The following is a 19,962-nucleotide window of genomic DNA, read 5'->3' as shown; positions in this document are numbered from 1 at the left end:
TTTCCCTCATTCAGTTTGATTCATCTTTAGCCATGCACCTTTTGTTCCTTTATGTTTTAACTTTTTTGCCCCAATGAACCCGTTGGTTAAACCTACAAATTGGTTCAAGGTTAAAAGTTCAATCGGTGCCTTTGTGTGGGTCACGACTTTGTTATGTTGTTAAGTGAGAAAACATGAATGTGTTAAGTTGGTCTTGAACTTGAACTTTTGAACCATTTCTAAAGTGATTCAATGTTCAAAGTCTTCCTTTATGTTTGTTTAAAGTCTTTGCTCGTTCCCAGTGTTGTGTTGAGCCACAAGTTGGAAGTTCTTTTGTTTTCTCGGGATTGAAATTGAACCATTGAAGGTTCATTCCAAGATTGGCCCTGAGGACATTAATAACACAAAAGGTGGTGTTGCAAAAGGAATATTTTGGGCATCTTATAATTTAAAATTCTAAATTTGGAAAGAAATCATGAAAACTGAAGTCATTTGCGCGGAGTTGATGTGTAATTAAGAAATTTGTCAGGTTCCCATCAAATCATTGGTTATCTCACACGATCAGATGAATCATTATGAGGCATGTGTAGGTGCTACTCAGTTTTTCCACTTCTTAACATGTGAATTCCCAAATTGTGAAAGTGGTAGTTGTTATTGTTGGATGAGTGAAAGACGTCAGAGGTAATTTAAACTCCATACTTCTAAGGGTTTCATAGATTTGATGGTGGTAACAAGTAAGTTTTGATAATTTCCCCTCCGCTGTGTTACTAGCTCAGAAAGTTAGTGTAGGAAAATTCTTTGTTTTAGAATAGAATTATGTTATTTCTAGGAACTGTTTGATGAATGTAAAAGCTGCCATTATGAGGCCAACTTTTCCAAAACTTGGTCACATATCATGCCTAGTTAGTATACTTCCAGAACTGGGTGACACTTCTTTGGCCCAAGCTGACTTAGGAGATTTCTTAGAAAGAGCTACAAACCCTGGGGCTAACTCGATGATGGAAAGAATAGTTAGAAGTGGCTTGATTGAAGATGCTTCTTTCCCAACTACCGCTCCTTGTCCAGAATTAGTGATAGCATGTATGACCAGATATGATGTTGATAGCAGGTGCATTAGGACCAGCAGTGGTGAATTGTTCATAGAAATTAACAGAGAAACGGTGATGGCTGCAATGGGAATCCCTCATAAAGAGTCGTATGAATATTGGTCAATTGGTACCTCATATGCATTTTTCTCTGAGAAGAAAAGCACATATAAAAGTGTCATTGCAATTAATTGGCTTCTAAAGGTTCAAAAAGGGGGTCCCGATTACCCAAGCCTCTTACAAGAGAGCATTTCCTCATGGAGGTACGCGATATTATAATATTGTTGAACAAACTCAAAGGAAATTGACATGCTTTTTATTGGGAATATTGGATGTATTTTTATATTCAAGTATTGTTAATTAGCGAGAAATATCTTGACTGGGCGCAGGTTATTGTTGAAAGGCTCCATGAGGGTTTGAGTAACTTTGTTGGAATGTCCAATTTTTACATGTCCTCATATTTATTTTATATATTGTCTTGTACCAGAGAATGGAAAGGGTTGCATAATGAGCCTTGGGTGGACGGCATGAAGGTTTATGATTATCAACGATACCTACAACAACAGAGACATGTAGAAAATTTCACACGGTGGAATGATGTTTTTGTAGGAAGGCTTGCCTTTGAGCTACAGGGAGACATAAATAAAAGAATGTCAGTCGAGGCCATGGAGCTGATCAGTATATATGGAAGCTACTTTATCTAATTTCCCATATTTACTTACATTAGAGTGGGGGTCTTGGAAGGTGAACCATTCAAATTGCCCAGGGATGCTTTTGATAGTTATGTTCTTATTGAAATTTGCAAATAGCTAGCCCACATTGACAAAAGGCTAGGGACGAAGGGTAAATTTGGGGTTGCCTTCCCCATTGAACTTAGATACTATAGTTTTAAATCTTTATAAGATGCCTTGAACCTAGAATTAAAGCTCAAGAAAATGAATTTGCAGCCCTACATTGCTAGACGTAAGTTTGATAGCAGGGGATATGTTGTAGAACATCTAAATGTTGATGACCATTTCTTCCATGAACCTCAATTAGAAGATTATTGAGAAAATTGTTGTGATGAATTTGAAGTGAGGAGGAGATTGTGATCAAGATTCACTCTGCAGGAGGTTGTTACAATGAAGTTGTCCATTAGTGTTTCAAGAGTACAAGAAGAGGAAGGAGAAGATGTATTGGAGAATTCAATGAAAGGGTTCAAGGGCAACCTATCCCTAAAATTGACTGGGATAGGAGAGAAGAGGAAAATATTCAAGCCAAGTCCTTCAATGCCATAAGAAGAACGGAGAAGTGGTTAAGGGACCACAAATTTAGAAAGGAGTCGATTATCACTCCTAATGAATTAACAGTTGGTCCACTTGCTACAACATAGATTCCCACTTCCTCTAACAAAATTGTTGATGTTGCAGGTGCCACAAGGCTAAAAATTGGAGAGGTTCAAACTAGAGGATCAAAGAGATCCCCATTGAGTTCTTCAGCAGTTCGAATCACCCGTTCAAGGAGCAAAAAGAAAAACAAGGAACTAGTGGCGGATCAAATTGATGTGGACTTGGATTCAGATGAAGAAACCCAGGTGATCATGGATCAACAAGTGTTAAATAACCCTTCAGTGTAGGATACAGATGCAGGAAAAGATCCTGAAGAAGATCCAAATCCGATGAGCACTATGACTGTTGTCAACCCACCTGATTATTAGACACCTCTGCCCAAAGAAACTTCTAGTAGTTCTTGATGTCTTGGAGCTTCAAATGGAAAGAAACGCAGTATTATTCCTACTACTATTCCCATGGAAGATATGGTAAGTAAGTGCCTTGGGAAAATATCCAAACCCAAGAAGCTCAAAACACACCCAATGATGGAAGTTGATGATGAAACAGGCCACTAGGTAGTAGAAGTAGCTAAGCCTATCTTAGATAGAGATCCCAAAAAAGCCACTGAGAATGATTTTATTGTTCAGAAAATTGACTTGGGAGTTGCTCCAAGGGATGTGGATGCCAAACATTTGGAATCCTCCACTAAGAGAATGATATCCAGGACCTGGAAAGATGAAAAGGACAAACAGGAGTTGAAACAAGTTGTTACTTAGATGGCAGAATATATCAATGCCATACATCACCCAAGTCCTTAGCCCCTGACACAAATGGCATTGTCCTTTGACCCCAAATCACCAGTGAATCAAAAGCTATTGGATTAGGTTCAGATAAGTTGCATGATAGCTGAAATTTTTGATGAGTGGCTTGATTCCATAGTGTAGCAGGGTACGAACTACATTGCTAGCCTGATCAAGGTATATGATAAGGTTGTAACTGTGAGTAAAGAGCTAGAACTGGAAGCTACTGCATGGGATAAAGAAAGAACTAAATGGGTAGCAGTTTTGGGGCAGATGAATGATGTGCAGAAATTTGGTGTCATGAAATTTCTTACTGGGAAGCCAGTAGATAACCTAGATGACAACGTGTTGTATGTATCAAGAAAGAATGTTGAATGGAGGAACTCTATTATTAAACAAGGTCATGAAGAATCTGTCAAGTTACAAAAAGGATTAAAAGAACTTATTGATACAATGCAAAAATATCTAAAATGAACCGATATACAACTCTTGGAGGATGGACTGATGATTGAACCAGCGGCAGCTATGGTCAAAACCTTTAAAGAAAGGGTGCAACTTGTTAAAGAGACAAAGTCTCTAACTACAAATGACTTTTCCAAAGTGGCAAGGATAGAATCAATGTTAGTAGTCTGCTTCGATCACTTGGAAGTGCATAAAATTAAAGTTATGGAGGCAAACATGGACAAAGAAGTTTGGAAGCAGCGCATTCTACACATTGGACTCCTGCACTATCAAGTTATCCTTAATTTCTCAACAACACATTTAGAGTGGCGAAATGTACGTGGTAGCAACAAAACAAGACAAATCAGCAGCCTCTTCTACCACGTTGGAGTCTTGATTGGTTTATGGGTGAGTTGTCATCCTATATGAGGCCTTTGTTCATTTAAGTTTTATCCAGTTTCAAGAAAGTAGTTTCTTTTAACTCTAGGGTAGAGTTTAATAATTTAGGGTTATTTTCAAAAGAACTATTATCCTAGAGGCTATAAATGTAATTAAGAAAGCTTTGTTAAAGGTCCAAAAAACTTTGATTTGAATTTGCAGACTTAATTTTCTTTGAATTGCAGTGTAGACATTTGATATATGAATGAAATTGTATATTTTCTATGGTCTTCAAATCTATTTGTTTGAATGATAGAGCAATCTCTGTTGGGATGTATGCTTGTGTACAGAATATTTTACTTCATTATCAGTTCTTCATAAGTTTGTGAATTAATTGTTTAAGAAAATTAGTGGTACATTGTTATTTAAATGATTCTAATCCCATTTGTCCTATGAGGCATGAGCAATTATCGATCAACATTTATGCTACATTGAGTATGTTTTGTGAAATAAGCTTTACATTGAATTTAAATGTTCAAAATTTGAGTCCGTGATCTTTACATTTATTTATAATTATCTTGTAGCATTCTTTTTGTGTAGACAAATGAATGTGAATGCCTTTCTTGCTTTTTGGTGAAAAGTGTGTTTCTTTCTGAGTTATTTGCAAAAAAATTAATTGAATATATTACAAGGAGTTGCACTCTTATGCAGAGGGTAAACCGAAACTCGGTTCACCCAACTGTTGGTTTCATTTGCTTTTCATCAAAGGGTATATTAAAGGAAAGGCAAATCTGTTTACCAAAATATTTTTGGTGACTCTACTAGGGAGTTGAATTATAAGATTGGTCGCTTGATTACAAGATACAAAGAACTGTCTTGTGAACTTTTAAGAATCTATCCAGTTCTATCAAGATTTTGCATTGTGAATAGGTTGGACCCAAGGAGGTACACTAGGTATCAGAGGCATGAAGGACTAGTTGACTCTGTCTTTTAGAAATTGCAAAACCTAAACTTCCAACCATCCTTTTCACCTAAGAGATGAGCAAGAAGTAGACCTACTTATCCATCCCCTTCATTCCCTGTATCTTCAGTCTATCAAGCCTTAACCTTGCATGGTGTTACCTTACCCAGTGTAATCAACACAACACCTCTTAATATCATTCTTCCAATGGCAGCCAACAATCCTTGGGGGGCTACAGTAGGTCCATTGAATCTTGGTTTGAATTTGAATGCTTTACCCAAAGGAGCGAGGGATCATTTGCCTAAATTAAGTGGTGATGGGAAGGCCATAGTTGATGAACATTTGAATGCATTTAATGTTGCATGTGGTATAATAGTTTTCCAACATGAAGATGTTGCAGTAAGGTTGTTTGTACAAACATTAACTGAAGTCGTTGCAAATTGGTTTTATCATTTTCCAAACAGTGTAATAACAAACTGGCAAGATTTGAAAACTAGATTTGAAGCTAGCTTCAAAGTAGCAGAAGATGAGCATTCCATTTTGGCCCAGTTAGCTCAATTAAAAAAAGAGATCCTTGAATCTATGAGAGATTTCCTGGCTCAGTTTGATAAAATTGTTCATAAAATTCCTACAAATCAGAAACCTTCAGATGATAATTTGAAATGTTTTTTTTATAAACTCTATGCCCTTAGAGATAAGTTTCTTGATTCATAGACAAAGAGTTGCAACTCTGAATGATGTTAAAACACTTGTTGTTGAGTTAGAAGATGACTTGATTACTTTGGGAAAATGGAAGAGAGAAGTGCAAGTGGCTAATTCGCAACCCTCTACCTCTTCAGCCTCTGTAATTCAAAGACTGATGAATGATGCCATAAAACTCAAAAGATAGTTACCCAAGGATAGTACATCTTACTCACAGCCTTATCAAGACATACCAAGGTGGTGCAGGAGCGCCCCAACAATGAAGCCTCTTTTCCATTTTCATGTTTGTAATAAAGATCCATGTGGGGTGTCATTTCATATGATAGGAGTTAGAGAATACTTCTCCAGTTATAAGGAGGAGAGCACCAAAATCTAGATCTCTATGGGAAACATGTCCAAACTCAGCTCAGTTGGGAAAGGGACTATTCAGTTTCAGAGGGAGAATGTTAAGATGATTCCTCATCATGATGTGTTGCATGTTCCAGGCTTAGGGATGAATTTTATTTCTGTATCTATCCTTCAGGACAAAGGGTACAATGTACTCTTTAGAGGGGCACATGTATTGATTAAGCATAAGGATTGGAAATCACCCATAGCTATTGGAGTTACGAGCAGTCGGCTTTACAGGCTGCAGTTTGATATTTCTAAGGCACTCATGAGTAGTAACAATCTTAGAGAACGAAGAGAGCTATGGCATAGGAGAATGGGTCATATACATCATGGAGCACTTAATTTGCTTCGTGAGATAGTGGCAGGTGTTCCAGAGGTGAGCACAGAGCATGATGATGTATGTAAGGGATGTGTGTTGGGGAAGTTTGTAAAAGCAACTTTTCCAAGGAGTGACACTAGATCCAAGGGTGTTCTTGATCTAGTACATTCAGATGTCTGTGGACCAATGTCGATGAAATATCTCAGAGGGTATGAGTACTTTGTTATTTTTATAGATGATTTCTCGAGGAAGACTTGGATATACTTCTTGAAGACCAAGGATGAAGTTTTCAGTCGCTTCCAAGAGTTCAAAGCTGTTGTGGAGAATTCGACAAGAAAGAAGATAAAGGTTCTTCAGTCAAACAATGGAGGTGAGTATAAAGGCAATGAGTTTCAGGAGTTCTATACCAAAGAAGGAATCAAGAGAGAGTGGATTGTTCCTTACAATCCGCAACAGGAATGGAGTTGCTGAGAGGAAGAATTGGTCTATATCAGAGGGAGTAAAGGCTATGTTGCATGACCAGGATATGCCTCATTATCTGTGGGCAGAGGCATGTAGTAGAGTAGTATACATACAGAATAGGGTTCCACATAAGGTTCTAGGGAAGATGACACCAAAGGAAGCATTCACTGGAAGAAGCCAGATGTTAGTCACTTCAGGATCTTTGGGAGTTTGGCATATTGTCACATTCTAAAGGTTACACGTACCAAGTTAGATCAGACTGCAGAAAGAGGGTACTTTGTGGGGTACAGTGAAACCTCAAAGGCATATCGGATATTCATTCCAGGGACTAGGCAAATTATTGTTTGACATGATGTCAATTTCATGGAGGACAAGGCATTTAGAAGGTCTAGAGATTTTCCAGTAGATGATCAGAGTGAGTAGCCAACACAAGCTCCAAGGATCAGTCAACTGAAACAAGGTCAACAAAGCTATAGTAGAGTTACTAGTACAAGCATAGGCTCAGGAGGTGAGAGTTCTCAGAGTATGGAGCAGCAGGTGCAAGAAGAGATGTATCAAGAAGACATGGAGGTTGATATTTCATCTTCTACAGTTGGTAGCAACAACCATGAGGTTCAGCAGACACAAAGAAATACTCAGAAGTTAGTGGGTACTCCTAGGAGGAGTAGTAGACAATGGAAACAACCAGCCAAGTTTGATGACTATGTTGCATTAGTTAATCAGTTGGTAGATAGTGAACCTTCTAGCTATCAGGAGGTTGCACAACATCAAGTGTGGCAAGATGCTATGGTGAGGAGTACAATTATGCAGAATGATGTTTGGGAGCTAGTGCATAGACCAACGGATAGAGTTATGGTTGGATCACGTTGGATCTATAAGATCAAGCATGGTGCAGATGGTAGCATTGAGAAATACAAGGCATAGTTTGTGGAAAAAGGGTTCTCTCAGAAGGAGGGAATAGACTATGAGGAGACATTTGCTCCAATTGCCAGGTATACTTCTATACGAGCTGTAATCTCAATTTCAGCACAAATGGGATGGCAGATCCATCAAATGGATGTCAAGACAGTTTTCCTCGATGGTGAGTTGAAAGAGGAGGTATACATAGAACAACCAGAAGGCTTTGTAGCACACAACAAAGAGACCCACGTGTGTAGATTAAAGAGAGCTTTGTACGGACTCAAGCAGGCTCCCAAAGCATGGTATGAGCGCATTGATAGTTACTTGCAAGAAATGGGATTTGTGAAGAGTGAGGCGGATGTTAATCTCTACTACTTGGTGGTTGGGGGTAAGATTCTCATTCTTGTTCTATATGTGGATGACTTGTTTCTAACAGGTTCACTAGGGCTCATAGAAGAGTGCAAGAGGGACCTTGCAACAAAGTTCGAGATGAAGGATTTGGGACTTAAGCACTACTTTCTAAGCATGGAGGTATGGCTGACAGATGAAGAGATTTTCCTTGGACAAGGGAAATATTGCATTGAAATCTTGAAAAGGTTCTGGATGGAAGATTGCAAAGCGATGTCTACACCTATGATCATGAATTGGAGGAAGGTAGATACATCCAGGGAGAAGGATGTAGATCCCACATTATTCAGGCAGTTGATTGGTTCTCTCATGTATTTGGTCAACACCAGGCCAGATATAGCGTTTGCAGTTAACTCTCTTAGTCAGTTCATGGTTGAGCCAAAAGGAGTGCATTAGAAAGTGGCAAAGCATGTGTTGCGTTATTTGCGAGGTACAAGCGAGTATGGGATTAGATATGCTCGAGGTGAAGGAATCAAGTTGATGGGCTTTACTGACACAAATTGGGAAGGCAGTACAACAGACAAGAGGAGCACTTCGGGGTGTTGTTTCAGTCTGGGATCAAGAGTTGTCTCTTGGTTCAGTAGGAAGCAGAAGTCTATGGCTCTGAGTTTTGCAGAGTCCGAATACATAGCAACTAGCAAGGCGACGTGTGAAGCTATATGGCTTCGGAAGTTGCTAGTAGCCTTGTTTGGTTAGAAGGTCGAGACTACAGTGATACACTACGATAATCAGAGTTGCATTAAGTTGATTGATAATCCGGTGTTTCATGATAGGTTGAAACATATAGAAATCAGGTATCACTTCATCAGAGATTGTGTACAACGTGGAGTTGTTCAGCTACAATTTATACCTACAAATCAGCAGGTAGCAGATATTCTGACAAAGGCATTGGGGAAGGTGAAATTCATCTTCTTCGGAGAGAAGTTGGGTGTCATGCATAACAGCTTCCTCGCTAAGAGGGAGTGTTAGTTTGTTAGTTTATTAGCTTGGACAGTTGTTTGTCCATTTGCTAAATAATTAGTAAATAATTGTTTGCTAACAAATGTAGTTAGAGTTCAAACAATTTTTATTAATTATTTGATTCTTTTTAGAAACTTCTAGCAACCAATTTGGTTAGGGTTGTTTAGTTTTTTTTAGTCTCAGTCGTTGGTTTTCCAATGAGAGTAGTATATGTTGGCAAATGCACACTCCAATGGGATATTGTAGGTGATTGAAGGTTTTGTCATTGATGGCAACCTTACAATCCTATGACACCGACAAGGCAATTTACCGACACCAGCAAGGTCAGACTCTACACCGGCACATAGACCACCAGCACTGGTAGTGAAAGGAAGCATACTGGCACAGAAGCCGACATGAATTTTATTTATAATATATTTTGTTAATTATTTCAAAATCATTGTAAGCCGACTTAGCAAGTTGTAAATGACTCATATATATAAGAGTTCATTGTAGAACATTGTAGTAATTATAAAAGAAGATGGAAGGAGATTATTAGGCGAAATAAGGCAGACCTATTATGCAAATTATAGGTTAAGGGTTTATGTATAAAGCAGAGCTATAAACCGGTACTGGATCTGGCATAGTAGATGCTATTTTGAAGCATTACAAGACATTGGATTTATATAATCCATTTTGTAAGTCAGTGAGACTTCCCATTTTGTAATTGAGCAGTGAGCTCTAGGCACTTGGCCTTCCTGCATATGCAGGACCCTATTGTAGCAGTAATATTCTCTTATTGGCCAGTAAGTGAATATTGTGGATCACAAATCCCATTGAGGTTTTTCCCACACCGGGTTTCCTTGTTAAACTACTATGTTATGGTGTGTTTTTCATTTGGTTGTTGTTATCTCTGTTTATTGCATTATTTTTTGTTTACCGGTACACAGTATTAATATGCTTTACATGTTTTAAGTTAAGAAAATCTTTTTACCGGTTAGATATTGATTCACCCCCCCCCCCCCCCCCTCTCAGTATCTGTGAGAATCTTAACAATTGGTATCAGAGCTCAGTCCTCTATTTTCATAAGCCTAACAACTTGAGGAAGATCTTGACACCAGTAAAGATGGAAAACTTGATGAAACAATTAGAAGCAGCTCTCTTAGACTATGATGCAGAAAAATTGAAAAATATCAAACTTGAAGATGACCTAAAAGCTGCACAAGATATTATTCAAGCACTTTAAGAAAATCTTACCATTGCAAGAAATAAGAGAAGAGAACTTTGTAAAAATATACAAAATGAGAATGATGAAAAGGAAACCCTTAGTGATCTGATAAATAAGTTGAAACAAGAAAACATGACAACAAAGAATGAGATGCAGGATATGACTATGAGATTTTGTAAGGAAATTGAAGATAGAAAGAAGAATGAAGAAGATTTGACTATAAGACTAAGTGATGCTACAAATGAGAACACAATGATTTGTTGAAGACAGATCTAATGCATACATAGAATGACTCAAATGAACTTATGAGACAGAAAGAAATATTGGTAAAAGAACTGGATACTGCAAATTAGCACAAAGAAAAATTCAAGAAAAGCTCAGAAGAACTTGGTGACTTGTTGAAGAATCAGAAACCTAATGGTGATACTTGTGGACTTGGCTTTGAAGTTGGTGAAGCTTCGGTACTGCAAACACACAAGATCATGGCAAACTGGTAAGACAACCTGCTGCTTATAAATTTAATGGAAAATGATTTAACTGTAACAAGTATGGTCATAGAGCAAATTAATGTAGATCTAGAAACTATCAGAATATCAATAACCCCACCGGTCAATGTTCAAAATGCAACAAAGTTGGTCATAATTTTGAAAATTGTAGAATGAATGTAAGATGTTATGTTTGTGGAAGATTTGGACATCTATCTAATCAATGCAGAACACAAACCAGCATAGGATATGGGAAAGCTATTCAGAAAAATAATGTGACGTATTATGCCTGTAACAAGATTGGACATACTGCTAAATTTTGTAGAAGCAAGTCCTCACCGATAAATAACAAAGGTCCTAGTTTGAAAGGTAAATAAAATGTTGAAGAAGTAAAGTAGGAATTCTCAAAACAATAGATCAGGAAAGAAAAACTAAATGTTGATAGGAATACTCCTCCACCGGTAGAATAGAGTAACACTCCACTGGTAGGAGACTCTTCATCTAACTGAAGAAAATTCCTTTGAGGGTTTGGCAATCAAACGTGAAACATGTTATTATTCCCTCGGTTGATGGTAAGAAGTTGAAACTACTTCTATACCAGTAGATAAGTTAAGTGATTACTTAACCGACAAGCATTAAATGTGGTGGTTGGCAAAATTAACATTATAAATCACTGTTTTGGTTCCAATTTCATTTCACTGAGCATTCAAACATTCGAAGAGCGTGAAAATTCCCGAGCAAAGGCATTTTGAGCAAAGAAGTGAAGCAATTCAACAAGCAATCATTCCTAAGGCAGATAAAGGTATTTATAATCATGGCTTCTTCATCTGTTCCTGAATTCATAAAAAACCCTACTGTAGTCAAAGTGATCAAACGCCCTAGACCCATATTTCAGTTAGTTCCCGAAATTGCTAAGAAGGATGATAATGTTGGTGCATTTTCTCAAATCTCCAAAGGAGTAGTTTTTGCTGAAGACCCTAGTATGTACATTCATTGTCACATAGAAGAATTAGGTGATGAGGAAATCAAGAGCATGTATAAGACTGTAATTTGTGATGATTCTGGTAATGTTAAACCTGAGCACAAGATAGTTGAAACCCTAGGTTTCACTAAAATTCTTAGTATTCTGGATTTCCCTAAGGATGTTATAAGGATAGTTTTAAGCAGGGTACATGGTGCATTCTTTTGGTTGGATTCAGTTCACAAAATCACTAAAGAGGCAGTAAAGGCTGTGATAGGGTTACGCTCCACTAGTAACAGACCTGATAAGACAAAGAAGGTCTCGAATGACCTAGTGACTAACCTAACAAGTGCAACATCTGATAAGAGATCTTTAAGAGTAAATGATGTAACCGACATCAATGTCAGATTCATTAGCATGATCTTAGGCTACAAAACCACACATGCAAATAGGTTAGACTTAGTCTCTAGCTTATACATAAAGAGTGCCTATGATATGATTAAAGATAATGCAAAAATAGATGTGTGTGAATGGTTGAAAGATGAACTAATTGACAACTTGGGAAAGATAAAGAAAGACAAAAAGGGGACATTTAGATTTGGAAACCTACTTGTCTATTTAATGTTGCACATAACAAAACAAGTGCCCAGTTTCGGTAATAAAAATCTTGGTTTTGATATACCGGTAGGCAAACAACTGTCTGATTTACTAAATAACATGGGAGAAAATAGAGAAAAGAATATAAATGAGTACTTTCAGGCACTGAAGGCCCAGATGAATACCAGAGTCAGATTATCACAAGCAATTGTAAATAAGTATAAGGATGAAATTTGTTTTGTTATTAAGAAGGATGAGATTTGGATGGAGGTATCTATCCCAAGAACCATTTGGGTTACTGAAATGGGTTATGAAACTGATGACCACATAATTGAAACATATGCAAAAGCCCTCTTGGAAGCACCCAAGGAACCTAAAGAAGAGGTATTTGGTAGTGCTGAGACTATTGAAAATCAAATCCAATCAAAGAAAAGGGTAAAGAAGGTTGAAGCAATAGTTAGAAGAGGATCTAGACAAGCTAAAGCTATTAAGGAAGATGTACTCAAACAAACCAGTATTACTGAAGATGAGTTAGAAGCACTTCAACTGGAAACTCATCTTTCACCGGTTGCAACTTCTTCGGAAAGTGATATGCCAGCTGCATTTAAAAGAGTTGTGAGAAAAAGGGAACCTTCACCGGTATCTACACCTTCTCTTAGAAGAACTAGACAGAAACAACAGGCAGTAAGGCCCCTGGCTAGAAAAGTAACTCCAAAGAAAAATTTAACACCCAAAAAGAAGACTCAACAAAACATTGCTCCAATTGACAAACTTCTAGATGAAATAACAGAGGATGGAAAGCTGAAAAACATCAATAAATTATATGATTCATTATCAGTTGATGACAAGGAAAAAGTTGAAAACAATGTAATTCTACACTTGGACATTTACAAGAAATTTTTAATGCAAGTTGTAGATGAATTACTGGCAGATCTGTTTAAACGACTTGAAGCTAGAAGGCAAGTTGTTGTAGAGCTTGATAAGAAAATAAAAGTTGAAAAACTACTTGTTGTTTATCTTGTCAACTCACCAAAAGAGATAGATGATCTGATCTCTGAGGCTAACCAGTCAGTATTCTCAGCTGCACACTGACATATAGCACTTATGGTTGGTAGAGTGAATGAGGTTGTAGAGGAAACTGCTAATGCATGGGACATATTCCTTGTAGAGAAAGAAAAGTAGGAAGAATATAGAAATCCTAAACCCATCAAAGTATACCAAAAAGATACAGATAGGGGAAAAGGCAAGGTTGGTGGACCACCTAGCATAAAAATAACAGATAATCCCCACCGCCTCTGGATACTCCATTGGCAGTTGCCACTAACAATCAACTGGCTAGTAAGAGTATGGACATACCACAAGAGGACACAAATCACAGTTCTAAGGTGTTATATACAGTTGACATTGACACTCAGAAAGTCAATATTGTTGTAGATAAGGATTCAACTGGGAAAACAGATATGGCTAGTGAGACACCGATAAAAGATGGTATAGAAGTTAAACTGGCAGATGATAACACTGAACAACAAGCAGAACAATAGGCTCCATCACAGCAATGGGTTCACACAGAGACAGTGCCACCGGCAACAACTAAGCAATCCAAACCTTTGCTTAAAGAAATGGGCAAGTGCAAGGTAATGAGTCACAAATTCACGGAAGTTCGCGTGTTGGAAAACACGCTCTTATAAACGGGGGCCCGTTTATGCTTCGGGCTCCCTAGCCGAAAGGTAACGAGGGTCCGAAGCAAAAAAAAGGGCCCCCATTTTGTTCTAAAATGGGGGCCACTTTTAAACAAAATGTGGGCCCATTTTTCAGAAACGAGGGCCCATTTTCTAAAATGGGGGCCCATTTTTTAAAAACGGCCCCCATTTCTAAATCGCATTTTTCATTTTTTTCCACAAGCCGCCCTTGTTTGAAAATGGGGGCCCGTTTTGTGGAAGTTGATTCCACAACCCGCCACTTGGCTCGGAATTAGGCCCGGGATAGGCCTGGGATGGCCACACTTGAGACATGGACCTACAAATTCAAATCTCCATGAATGAAAGCACAAATATGAACTTCTGAAATAATTTACGTGCCTCTAATCAGAGAATTTTTATACGAAATTAAAACCCATTTCAGATTATACTGTCTAGATTCTAAATATGTAAATTTATTTAAAAATTGATTACTTTAACTAATTTTCATTTAATTTATACTAAATCAAGTCCATAAATTTGAAATATTAACTAATTTTGTTAATTTAATAACTTTTTCATTTTAAAGAATTTTGGAAAAAAAATTATATGTCATCAATCTACACAAAATTCTTTTGTATTTTAAAAAAAAAATCAAAAAATGTTAAGTTTACATCAAATTATGTGGGTCGTACATGTCAAATTTTTTAAAAGATAATTACGGCCATTAAAAAATTAATTAAAAAAAATATATTAGAAAAAAAAATACAGAAAAATATGCTCATCAATTTTTAGTGTGTTACAAACCATTTCCCAAAATTGTTTGAGAAAATAATTTTAATTGTGTCAAAAAGTGTGGGTCGTACACATGCATGGTATGGTCCTAAAACAGGCATTTTTAAAACATAGTTTTCAGAACTCCATTCAAAAAGTTATTTTTTATTATGTGGGTATTAAAATAAATTACATATTTGGAAAGTACACTCAGAGGGCTATCTTTTATATTCCGAACTTTTTCCAAAATTCAATCTCTAAGTGTTTCAAAATTTAAGCTCAAATGAGAAAAAATCTGAAAATCAGGGAAAACACTTCCACTTTTTGGCCAAAAAGTGGACTCATATTCTTGCATTGACCCAAATGGAAACACAAACTAACCTACCAGAGGTCACCACAAGCAAGGAAATTGCTCCCTCTAGCGGGATACAGAGTGTTGGCTCTTCAAATGCAGAATTCAAATAAACTAATGTAACAGAAGTTCTTCTGGATTCTATCAAGAAGATAACAGAATGTAGCTCACAAGCATACAAAGCAATAGATGATACCATTCCAATTTTGAAAATGATAGCACCTAAATGTAATGTAGATAATAAAGATTGTTTGAGTCAACTTGACACTTTGTCTAAGTATATTACTGACAACACTGTGACAGTTGAACAAATAAAAGAGGAACAAATAAAAGAGGAAGCATTCAAGGAGAGATTAGAGAAGGAAAAACACAAATTCTTTGAGGAAGAAATAAAGAAGTGTACAGACAATTTGACACACTTCTATCGGAACTGTGTAGTACATTGAAGGAATTTAAAACTTTGTACAGGGATACATGTAAAACTAACTTTTTGACAGTTGATATAGACCGGAAGATTAGCAAGATACAGGAAGAAATAAATCAACTAGCTGACAATTTCATTAATTCATCTGATTCATTATCAGTTTTTGAGGAAGAACTACTAAAGTTGGAAAGAGAGAACGAAAGAATAAAAGGAAAGGCTAAAGATCTAAAATGGAGATAGTCCAAAATTGGACTACCTCACCTCCTTAAGAAAAGAAATATCTGATGCTTTGATTCAAGGATAGAAAACATCGGCAAAGCAAATGCAACACCTTACCGGTATAGTTCAGAGGATAGAGGCCACAATAAAAGACAGCAAAAAGTTCCTTGAGAGCCTGAATCTGGTTTTGGTAGATCTTTTTCAGATTGTAAAACATCGGTTACAAGGGTGAAACTAGAAACCACACTCAATCGACACTTTGACAACCTTTGTCATTGATGTCAAAGGGGGAGTAGTGGAATGAGAAAAATAATCAGTAAATGACTCATCAACTCAGGGGGAGTATAAATTCTTTTGGTACTCAATTTTTGGTAAGACAATTCCGGCAGATTTCTTTTGGATGACAGTTTTTTTATTTTTCTCATGAGTGTTGTCATTAATGCCAAAGGGGGAGATTGTTGGCAAATGCACACTCCAATGAGATATTGTAGGTGATTGAAGGTTTTGTCATTGATGGCAACCTTACAATCCTATGACACCGGCAAGGCAATTTACCGGCACCAACAAGGTCAGACTCTACACCAGCACATAGACCACCTGTACCAGCAGTGAAAGGAAGCATACCAGCATAGAAGCCGACAGGAATTTTGTTTATAATATATTTTGTTAATTATTATAAAATCATTGTAAGCCGACTTGGCAAGTTGTAAAATGACTCATATATATAAGAGTTCATTGTAGAACATTATAGTAATTATAAAAGAAGATGGAAGGAGATTATTAGGCGAAATAAGGCAGACCTATTATGCGAATTATAGGTTAAGGGTTTATGTATAAAGTAGAGCTATAAACCAGTACTAGATCTGGCATAGTAGATGCTATTTTGAAGCAGTACAAGACATTGGATTTATATAATCCATTTTGTAAGTCGGTGAGACTTCCCATTTTGTAATTAAGCAGTGAGCTCTAGGCACTTGGCCTTCCTACATGTGCAGGCCCCTATTGTAGCAGTAATATTCTCTTATTGGCCAGTAAGTGAATATTGTGGGTCACAAATCCCACCGAGGTTTTTCCCACATCGGGTTTCCTCATTAAACTACTATGTTATGGTGTGTTCTTCATGTGGTTGTTGTTATCTCTGTTTATTGCATTATTTCTTGTTTACTGGTACACAGTATTAATATGCTTTACATGTTTTAAGTTAAGAAAATCTTTTTACCGATTAGATACTGATTCACCCCCCCCCTCTCAATATCTATGAGAATCCTAATAGTATATAAGGGGGTCAAGGGGCATTTGGAAAACAATGGATCATGTGAAGAAACTTGCAATGTTAGCAAGGGTGCAGTGATAGCGTTGGGATAATAGCGGGGTGGAATATCAGTGGGAGGATTAGGAGATCGTCGAAGCTTTGCCAGTAATAGGCAAGCGGTATTTGTATCTCTTGATTTGCTGAAGTTTTAATATAGTTCTCATCCGCAGTACTGGTTTTCCCTTTAGGGTTTTTTCAGGGACAATTGTCCGAAAATATTGTGTTCATTGTGTTGCGCATTTATATAAGTTTGTGAAATTGCAGCTGTGTTATTTTCCAATATTTGTTGCTCAAATAATCTATCAAAGATAGGAGGATAATAATTAGTAACTGTAATACATTTTTTACAAGAAAGACAACATTGATAAGAAATAAAAATTCGAAGTTGGTTTTTTGTCTATGCATTCCATAGTCAATACTGATCTAAGTCATGGATCCTTTTAAACCTTTGAATATCAATCAATTACGTATATCAGTTAACTGCATTTATCAATTATTTCTCTTTCAAGTCTTCATCAAATAAATGTTTACTGTGATAGTAAATATTAAGTTGCAGTCAAGCCTTAGATGTAAATCTAAGTTAAGTTGAAAGTTGGGAACCATGGATGTTTCACCCATGTGGGTAGTAGAGTCTAATTGGGTTAGGGGATAGAAAGTAGTTGGCTAGTTCTGAGATGTCACAATCTCGTGAAGGTCATTGTAGACCACTAATGATAGTAGTCATGAGACAAATTAAATAACTAATTGGTTACGAAACTCGTGGGACAATTATACCTAAATGTTAGGTATCCAAAGAGTCGGTTGAACTCCAATTTATAAAAGTCGAGTAAATATGGTAAATATTGACAACACATTTAATGTGCTTGAATTTAAAACCTTGGCCAAGGTGGATTTTTTTATGCATGTGACCATTAGTTCACATGAACTAGATACACCTACTAGTGAGAAGGTCATACTATTTAGAGGTTACCTATAGTGTGTGACCGACTAGATCTATGTAGATTCTAAACACCAGGCTCATATAGCAAGATGGCAACTAGATCTAGTTCTTAGTCTACACCCTTGTGAAGGGTAGGGCCACTTCCAATTGGAAGGTCTACGGGGGACTACCAGGTTTGTGGTTGAAGGTAAAGTCCTTGACAATTCTCTCCCTCTTCCAAACCATGTTGAGGCTTGATAAAAAGACTAGTTGGAAAGCTTAAAGGTTTGCAATCTCTGAACTTTATTCACTTTCTTTTGAAAAATGAAATGATCATGTTAATTAATTTTCCTTAATGATTGCATAATAGTTCATGATCCATGTTTTAGTTCATTTAGAAAATTATCTTACTTTTAGTTGAATCGGTTAGATTCTTATTATGTTGAAGAGCAATTACCTAGTTAGTTTTCCATTTCAATTGAGTAGTTATGTTTTATTTTGAAATGCTCAAAGTTTTATCTTAATATAGATAGTAATCTATTTTCTTTTAAGTAAAGATTAGTGGCGTGTTAAAAGTTATTTGTTGGTATTGTGAGGAAAATATGTTGCATTCTCTTGTTTGATCATGGATTTATCTAAGATATAACATTTCACTCCATACAATTATCATAAGTGGAAGGAAGATATGGCAATTTTGTTGTTGAATCAATTGCCGTGTATCATATTTTGTCAAGATCCTAAACACACAGGTGTTGTAGAAAAGAGAAAATAATTTGATAGAAGATATTAAGTTCTCAGTACTCTTCTTTTGTCTATTTCTCCTGATCTTTGATATCATGTTGCATTTTGTACACATCCCAATGATATTCAGACTACCCTAAAGAATCTCTTTGGTAATCCAGATAAGGTGAGTAAATATCATTTCAAAAATGAACTAATGAGCCTTGATCCTAGAAATTTTGATCATATCCAAGACTTATTCAGAAAACTCAATTCTTTTCAAAATCAGTTGTCTAAATGTGGGGTTACAAAACATTATGAGTGGTTGATACTGTCTATTCTCTCTAAGCTAGGTCCTAATTATTCTATATTTGTTTCTATATTTTATGCTACTATGGATTATTTAGGTAGTGCACACAAAATTCCTTCTCTTGATGGTTTTACAACATAAATCACAACCTAGGTACAAGCAAAGTTGGCACAAATGGGTGCATTGATGCCTCCAGGGTCTCAACCATTTCTTGCAAAGGACCCAAATCCAAAGGCTTCAAGTGTCAAGGACAAGAAACAAAATAAGGATTCTAAGTCTAATGAGAGAGTTAAGGATTCTCCTTCATGGCCTACTCTTGAGTCCTGTTGAGAAAATGGTGTCTCAACCTTGTATTTACATGAGGTTACTATTTATAGTAAGTTTTTATTTGAGCATGTAATGGTGCGAATTTTTTCCCAAAGCTTTGGATTGGATAGATAAGCATGCTAGTATATTTTCGTCACAAGATCATAACTAGTTTTGAAGATATTAAAGTTTCTATTTTTGAAGGGTGCGATGAAAGGTTTAAATTTAATTTTGAGGACTTTAGAAGCTTTTGAATGCCCTGAAAAGTGGGTGTAACCTGAATAGTTGGTTACAAGGTGATAGAGAACTTCGCGATATTTTCGGTGCTTCAAACAGTTCATCAATTGGACACCCAATTCACAAGTTATGGCCTATGAAAGTCTAGACTCCTGAAATAGGAAATGTAAAAATGCATTAGACACATAAATGAGTTATAAATGGGAGTTACACATGTTGATGTGTGTTTTGACACATCATAGGATATCTAGATTGGAAATAAGGTTGGCTCTACTTTATTGAGTGGTTTTAGCCCATGGTTTTGTATTATCATTTGACAGTTTCTTGTATTGTATCTCCTATATATAAGGTGCATGAGATAGAGGTTG

This window comes from Cryptomeria japonica, chromosome 11 (assembly GCF_030272615.1).
Source record: "Cryptomeria japonica chromosome 11, Sugi_1.0, whole genome shotgun sequence".
NCBI lineage: Eukaryota > Viridiplantae > Streptophyta > Pinopsida > Cupressales > Cupressaceae > Cryptomeria > Cryptomeria japonica.
This window is presented reverse-complemented; position numbering follows the sequence as displayed.